Here is an 8,323-nt window from a genome sequence, read left to right on the forward strand (position 1 = left end):
ATTTAAAAATAAAAGTTGACATAATATTTTTTTCAACAATCTGAGAGGCAGTTTTAATACGATGCATTCTTAATGGAGTTTTTACTGTGTTCCAGGCAAAAAGGTCTTGGAATAGTCTCGTTACACTTTATACAACTTCAGCTTCAATGTAACAGCCAAAAATACAAACTAAGTAAGTTGTCTCTTGTGAAATAAAGTCAAAACTGTCACAGTGTTGGCTTGTAGGGTCTGTTTTCACTTTAAAAAGAGGCAAAATAAGGTTTTCAAAACCAAAACATACTTAAAGAATTAATCACAAATATCATTCTCACTGGAAAAGGTAGAGGGTTTTCAAAGCAGACCTTCACACTCCCTTAAACCTTTAATTACAATATTGATGAGGTAAGTCAGGGAGTGCTGGACATAAGTCCAGAAATGACCATGTTAATAATGGTAAGTTTAGTTAGTGCTGAGTTAGTGTGCAAATACAATTCACCAATCAGTCTATATGTCAATAATAAGTATGAATCATATGCATTCCTCTAAAGTGTAAATTTACTTAAGTATAAACTTACTGAAGTATAAAATAAGGTTTTGACAGAAAATACAAGTGCCATGGTAACCCGGATTCAAAAACTCACCACTTTTAAAATGAAAATGCAGAAGAGAATACATAAATCTAGGTGTAGTAAGACTTTTTCTTTGACCTCTGTTATTTCTCTCTTTTTATTAGTATCCTTCTAAGAAACATGTTCTGCTACTTGAAAAAAAGTTTACAATGTTTGTTCAAATTCTATGACCTCTAGAAAAAGAAAGCACCTTACCTGGCAAGCTGAGTTCTGGGTGGGCAGAAATGTCACAGTGATTTTGTGCTTTTGGATGTGGGATGTAGATCATGGATTTGGTAATTCAGTTTCATTCTTCTGTATTCTTAATTTCTATAAATCTTGGGAAGAAAGTGGAAAGGAGCAATTCTACATCCTATAGAGGGATGTGATTTGAAGAAAGCCATGTCATTACATAACTATGTTGCAAGACCATTTTTTACACTAGTAGTGCCAAAATACTATTACTGTACAAAGAACTTTTGAATCAGAAAGTCAAAGGTAAAATATCTGATTTAAAGAGCAGAAATTAAATTGCAAATTATGTAGATTCATCACACATTGTAAACTGGTATGTTTCTTAGCTGAAACTGTGTAAACTTAAAACAACTTTGTAAATGTTGCAAATACTAAGTTTCCTATCTTAAAATAAAATATACAGCACCTTAGATGAAAGTATTTTAATTCAAAATTGTTGGAAAACAATAACAAAGTTCAAACTTTCACACAAAATTTTGAAATTGTGGGTCAGTACTGAGATTCATGGACTCTTATCAGCAAAGCAGACCTTGATTTCAACTATTTTTTGTCCTTTTATTTTCCTTTTAGATGCTTCACTGCAGAGGGGTGATGAGCATCTCTCTTCTGCACAAGCATCCTGGATTACACAGTGAAAACACTTGCAGTTTGCCGAGCAAGTGGAGATAGACGCTTTCCTCTGCCACAGCTTTGGGATGGCAAAGCTCCTTTGTGCTGCCCCAGCTCCTGAGCAGTGCCACTCTGGGCTTCATGATGGATGCAGTGGGGAGAGCTAACAGAGCAGTGGCTGTATTCTTTGCTCTATTGCTTTTCGTTAGAGAAAAGGTGATTTGTGCATGCTGCACAGGCCTGCCTCCTGCCCTCTCCTGTGCTAGTGCATGGGAGGCAGTCTGTTACAACCATCCTGTAAGGGGGAGAGAGCAGGAGGACAACTCCTTGTCTGAACAACTTGAGGCAATACCAGGAGCCTTATGCAACTGCTGCCTTGTTTCTACATTTTCCATTAGTTACCAGACTCATCTGTAGGTTTTTTCTTTGTCCTTTGTGTAGCTATTATATGACAAGGGTCATGTGAGTACAAAAAATCTCCAATAATAAAACATGTAGTTTCCCAGTATGTCATTTCCCAGTAATGATGACTTCTGGCAATGAGCTTCATATGTCCTAATCTAAAACAAAGGCAGCACAGGAAGAGAAAGTGACTCAGTCTTTGAGTCTCAGAAAGCAAATTATCTAACCAATCTAATCTGGTCTTTATGAGCTTGAATGAGGTGTTTTGCTAGGCTTGGATTATTTTCACATGGGGATATGTATTAGGAAGAATGGAAGCACCTTGTGAAACTGATAAAATGTGTTGCTAAATGCTCTTTAGCTGAAAGATTTTAGAGGTATTTTTGTTTCACCCAGCCAGCAACCAAGCCCCACGCAGTCACTAGCTCACTTGTCCGCAAGTGAAATCACAGAGAGATTGGAGGGATAAAAGCCAAAAAGCTCATGGGCTGAGATAAAAGCTGTTTGATAGGGAAATCAAAAGCTGCACACACAAGCAAGGAAAAACAAGGATTTGATTCACCACTTCCCATGGGCAGGCAGGTGTTCAGACATCTCCAGGAGAGCGGGACCCCACCACATAAATAGACGCTTGGGAAGACACGCACTATCACTCAAAATGTCACCCTCTTCCTCCTCCTTCCCTGACTTTATATAGTGAGCCTGATGCCACATGGTGGAGAATATCCTTCTGGTCTGTTGGGGTCACCAGCGTCCCAGCCATGTCTCCTCTGACCCCTCCCAAGAACTCCACACTTTCATTTGGCAATATGAACAGCAGGAAAGGCCTTGGCTCTGTGTAAGCCCTGCTCAGCAACAGCAGAAACACCTCTATATTATCAACTCTGTGTTCAGCACAAATCCAAAACAGGTGTATGGCATCCCCTACAAAGCCACTGTGAAGAAAATGATACCAGCAGATACAACTAGCAGATACCAGCATACATACAACTATGTATGTCCTTCCCTCAAGGAAATTGCCATACTTCAAAGCTTTGTTTTCTCCTAAACAGGTTTATCAGTACATTTTTTGGTGACTTGGGAAAGAAGAGGAATGAGATTTTTATCAGGAAGGAAATTTAGAGTGCTGTTTACCCAATGTCTGAGTCAGTGCAAGTCAGCTGCTGGGGGAAGTCCCTTATACCTAGCACAGTTCTGTTTTTCTTGAGCCTACAAATGTCCCATCTGCCCAGCAGTTCTCCTGCCATGTGGAAAAGGGTGCTGCCATTTCCAGTTTCATGGCCTCTTCCTAACTGAAGTACTTCACACCTCATGTTTGCTGGAGCACCTGTCCCTCAGGTGTGACCCTGTGCTGGGAAGCCAGATGCTGCACTCATGCAGCTCTGTGGAGTGCATCCCTCATCGCTTTGCTCTGTATGCATGTTGTCCCTTTGCCTTCCTCCATCAAACACATACCACAAAATGTATGTCTCCCCAGCAGCTGAAACTCTCTCTGCACTTCATCCGTCTGGATTTCCATGAGGCTGAGAGAACTAAGATGTATTCCAGTTTCTAACAGTTGCTTCATCTTGAGTGTCAGCCTCTGCTCCCTGGTAACAAGAAATAGGATGAGAGAAAACAGCCTCAAGTTGCTTCAGGGTAGGTTTAGATTGAATATTAGGAAATATTTGTTCACCAGTAGGGTTGCCAAGTCCTGGAACAGATTGTACAGGGAAGTAATAGAGTCACCACCCTAGGTGGTATTCAAAAGATAGATCTGACACATCCACACAGGGATATGGTTCAGTGATGGACTTGGTAGGGCTGGGTTAATGGCTGGACTTGATGATGATAAGGGTCTTTTCCAACCTAAATTATTTTATGATGTTATGATCTGCTGCTGGGGGAAGGAATTCCTGTGTAAAATTAAGTGCTGGCTATGGTCCTCTTTGACCACCCTTGGAAGCCCTGATGATTCTTCTTTGCTTGCTCAACTCTTCTGTCCCCTCCTCCTCCTTCATGAGTCCTTCAAATCATACCTCTTCCTGGCAAAGCAGGTGGAATAAAAACAGACGGCTTTCCTTTCAGCACTGCAAGAATGACCCCAAAAGAATGTACTTAAACCAGTGTTGTGTTTATATTTTAATTATCCACTGACATGACCTTTGGCTGAGTTGTCCTTCCAGTCATCCCAGGAAGATATTGTCTGTCAGTGTTTTGTACAGCACTTCTGAAAGCACTTTGGAAGACACTGCAGCATTTGCTCCATTTCAGAGACGGAAAAATCACCAAATGAAAAATCAAGTAACTTTTAACTGCTAAAGTAGACATGCAGAGCCAGGGACTTTGGGGAGCTTTATCTGTGCCAGAAATTCAGGCCAGCATTTTTCAGACATCAGCATTTCCCAAGCAGCACCTACAGTTGATTTTTAGCCATTCTTAGGGCAATAACTTCCCAGATTAATTAACTGAACTACTAACAAACATCTTGTTAAATTCTGTGCAAATAATTTAGAAGTCTTAAAGTAATTTGCTTGGTCAGTCTTCCCTTATTATGTTTAGGGAGACACAAGAGGTATTTCAGAAAAGAGAACAGCAGAAATATAATCTACTTAGATAACAATCTGAAGTGAATAAATGCAACTCAGTTATTGACTGAAAATGTCTTTTGTTGCTTTGTTTTGCCACTTAGTGTCAACAGCCTGTGCCAAGTGCAGACTTGATTTGCGACACCACTACGGTGATTTTGTCCCTATGCTAATTTTGTGACGTATGACAGTGATAACCTTGTAAATCTTGGGCTTACAGGGAGGTAAGGATGAAGTAAACAAGACATGAGATTTTTATGGGGTTTTTTTCCTGCAATATAGATTTATGGAAATGCTGTCCATCAGAGGACATTATCTTTAGCCTGTTATCTTTTTTCTGGCATAGATGTGCATTCATTTCAACCCTTTTAAAAAATCTTCAAAGGGAATAACAACACCAATAGTAATACAATAGCAGCAACAATAAATAATATTCATAAAATCACAGATCATAGAGTGGTTTGGGTTGGAAGGGAACTTTTCCCTCATTCATCAATAGGGGCACCTTTTACTGGACAAGGTTGTTCACAACTCTGTCTGATCTGGCTTTGATTCTTCCAGGCATGGTACATTCACAACTTCTCTGGAAAATGTGTGCCAGGGATTCACTGCCCTCACAGGGAAGTATTTCTTCTAAATATTTAATCTAATCCTCTTCTTTTTTAGCTCAAAGCATTCCTTCTTGTCCTGTCCCTCCACGCTCTTATTAAAAGTCCTTCTCTAGCTCTCCTGCAGCCCCTTTAGGCACTGACAGGAGGTCTAAGGTCTCACCAGAGCCTTCCCTTCCCTGCCTGGACAGCTCCAACTTTCTCAGCCTATCTTCATAGCAGATTTGCTTCAGCCCTCTAATCATCATCATGACCTCCTCTAGAGTGGCTCTGCTTCTTGTTTTGGGAAGTTGTGGTGTGAAAAAGAACAATAAAAATAAACCAACAATAACAATAAGAAAAATAAAATATTAACATGGAACAACAAAATAGTAAAATAGTGAAATTATAAAACAATGAAACAATGAAATAGTAAAATAACAAAGTAATAAAATAGGAAATAATAATGTAATAACATCATTAACTCTGTTACTTGTGTGTAAATGGGTCTGTGGCTGTCTGGGGTCCCAGTGGTGGGAAGATGCTTCTGAAGCTGGAGCACTGGTTTTTTGGAGGTTGGAGGGGTGGAGGATATTTGCAAGCAATGTTTTTCCTCTGCTCCCAACACTGTGTCAAAAGCAAAGAAACAGGAAAAAAAAAAATCCAACAAAAACCCACCTGAAAACCAAACCAAAAAAAGAACTTCAAACAAGCAAAAAAAAAAAAATTAAATAGAAACAAAACAAGCATCCTAATCCCTTTCCCCAATTAAAAAAAAAAAATAAATAAACAAAAATTATAGCTCTTTTCATCCATTTTGGTTTTAAACAGTTTTCTGGAATAATTTAATTCAAGCTAAAGGCAAATACTTAGTGAGCAACATAGATTTAAAGTATAGTGTCAATGGTGATGATTTTTTATTTAAATTAAAAACTTGTTGAATTTTTTCTTTTTAATTTCTATAGATTGCAAAAACCATCAATACAATTCCTGTTCTTTGACCCCCTGCCCCTTTACACAAGCCTCCAAATTATGTGCAGGCCTTCTGATTATGGATGAAGCATATTCTGACAGGTAAAGAATCCTTGTTTGCAGTATTAGCTAAATAACCCAAAGCTCTTGGACAAATTTGCAAAAGTTCCTGGCTTTGCCATCAGTTTTGCGTATAATTGTGTTTTCAAGTCTCACGATTCCCTTTCTTGTTTTAAAGCCAGCTGCAGCTCATTATCACTAAATTGACATGATCAGAGGTCTGGACTGACTGACATTGTTGGGGGAAACTCACTTTGTCTGGAGGTGAGAACATTTACCCAGATTCAGTTCCTACAGAGTGCAACTGCTGAGTCTGGAAACACTTTGTGAACTTCAGCTCTGTGAATTGCAGGAAATCTTGGATAAAAGCTTGTTAATGGGAGTGTTTCCAACTTTTCATGGGTAAGGCCAGATCTTTAGCTTATCTCCAATTCTTCTTATAGCTTGCATACATCCCAAGAGGGATGTACTTCAACCTAGATAATGGCTTTTCCTATATGTTAATATGTATGACAAGATGTGAAATGAAGTGGCACGTGACTCTTTTATCATTTTTATCTAAACAGTCTGAGGTGGGGTTATTTTTTAAGGGAAAGAACTTCTAAAATCAAAACGTAGTTTTAGACTATTAAATTTTGGGGTGTTTGAAGTGAAACAACTGAATTACAAAAGCAGAGGTCAATACCAGAATTCAGGTTCCTTTAAAATAAAAAAAAAAATTGCAAACTTTTTCTTTTTAGGCGGGTTTTGTGGCTGTTAAGGCAATGAAGGAAAATCTCACTTAGCATTTACATTACAAAATTTGCTTGGCTGAAAAAATATTAATTGCTTTAGACTGATGGTGGAAAATAAAAGAAATTTAAAGTCAAAGCACTCAACTTCTCTCCAATTTGAGAAAGTAATCTGGTTTTAATATTTTTAAAGTGTGTTGGAAATGACCATTTCACCATTTTGATTTTTTTGTATTAAAATATTTCTGTGCTTTAAAAAAAAAACATGGCAGATGCATTTCATTAAACCTACAATTCTTCAGTGAGTTTTCTCCACAGACGTGTATTAACCTGCCTCTGCAAAGAACTGAATGAATGAATGAATGAATTGAATGAATTAATCATTCTTTAATATTGAAAGTCAGTGATTCACAGTTTCTTCTTTTAATTTATCTGGCTTTTTTTCTCTCAGCCCAGGTTTTCTCTTATCTCCAACCAGGAATGAAACCTCCCTTAATGGTCTGATTATCTTTATAGGGTAAGATGACCCCACATGTCTTTGTCCTTCCAGCTGAAACCAGTTTCCACAGACTTCACTATCCAAATGCATCTTTTGAGACTGTGGGTACCGCACTGGATCTGCACACATGAGAGATAAATCAAGAGTTTCTCAGCAAAAAGGCTGGTGATAGGTTTGACACAAGATTGGTTTTAAGGGAGAAGAAGAAGAGAAAGAGACGCTATTTGAATGGCCAACAAGGAGGATGATAGAAGCCTGTCTTACCTGATTATGTCTGGGACAGAAGGCTGCAAGTAGAAGTGGAGTAGTGTGCCAGTAGACAGCCATACAGGCCTAAACCAAAGGGCAACAGGACTTTATGGCTGACATTAAGTTGCTATAAACTCAGGTAAGAATGAGTTTCCCATACAAGCAATGTGAGGGAGCTCTTGGTTTATTTTGTTTTATCCTTTCAGTTTCTTAGCATATTAAAAGCCTGGCCAAACTCAGAATAGGGGAGGTATTGAGAAAAGGTCATCTGAAGTTGGAACCACATGGACATTGTCAACTCTGGCTTACAGCTGCAGAATATTTGTGCAGCACCTACAGTGGTGCACAGGAGGAGGAGTAGATAAACTGAGTCCTGCTCCCTTTCCTTCCCTTTGATTCAGAAGCTGGAAACAGGAGAGCATGACACACTTGTGACCTGGTTTTTGCACTGTCCTTCAGGAACTTGACAGCAATCCAAAAAGCATTCCTCAGATCACAGGCTGTTGACATAGTACCTCAATATGAACTGTGGAAAGGCTGGCTTCGTTCTATATTTACTGCCGCTGGCAGCCACTAGGAACTGTGCCGTGCTTGAAGCATTTCTAGCATGCTCAAAGCTAGCTCATAAGCCCCAGAAAATGAATGTTACACAACAAACTGGATCTGATATAACTGGGCTTAGGGTATCGCCAGGTGATATCCCTTGCATTGACCTACTGAATATTAGCCATGATGTTGTGGTTCTTGATTTTCAAAACTACTTTTTGTGCTGGTTTTTTTGCTAGTTTAACTCCCCGAGATGCCT

The sequence above is a fragment of the Molothrus ater genome, chromosome Z (genome assembly GCF_012460135.2).
Source record: "Molothrus ater isolate BHLD 08-10-18 breed brown headed cowbird chromosome Z, BPBGC_Mater_1.1, whole genome shotgun sequence".
NCBI lineage: Eukaryota > Metazoa > Chordata > Aves > Passeriformes > Icteridae > Molothrus > Molothrus ater.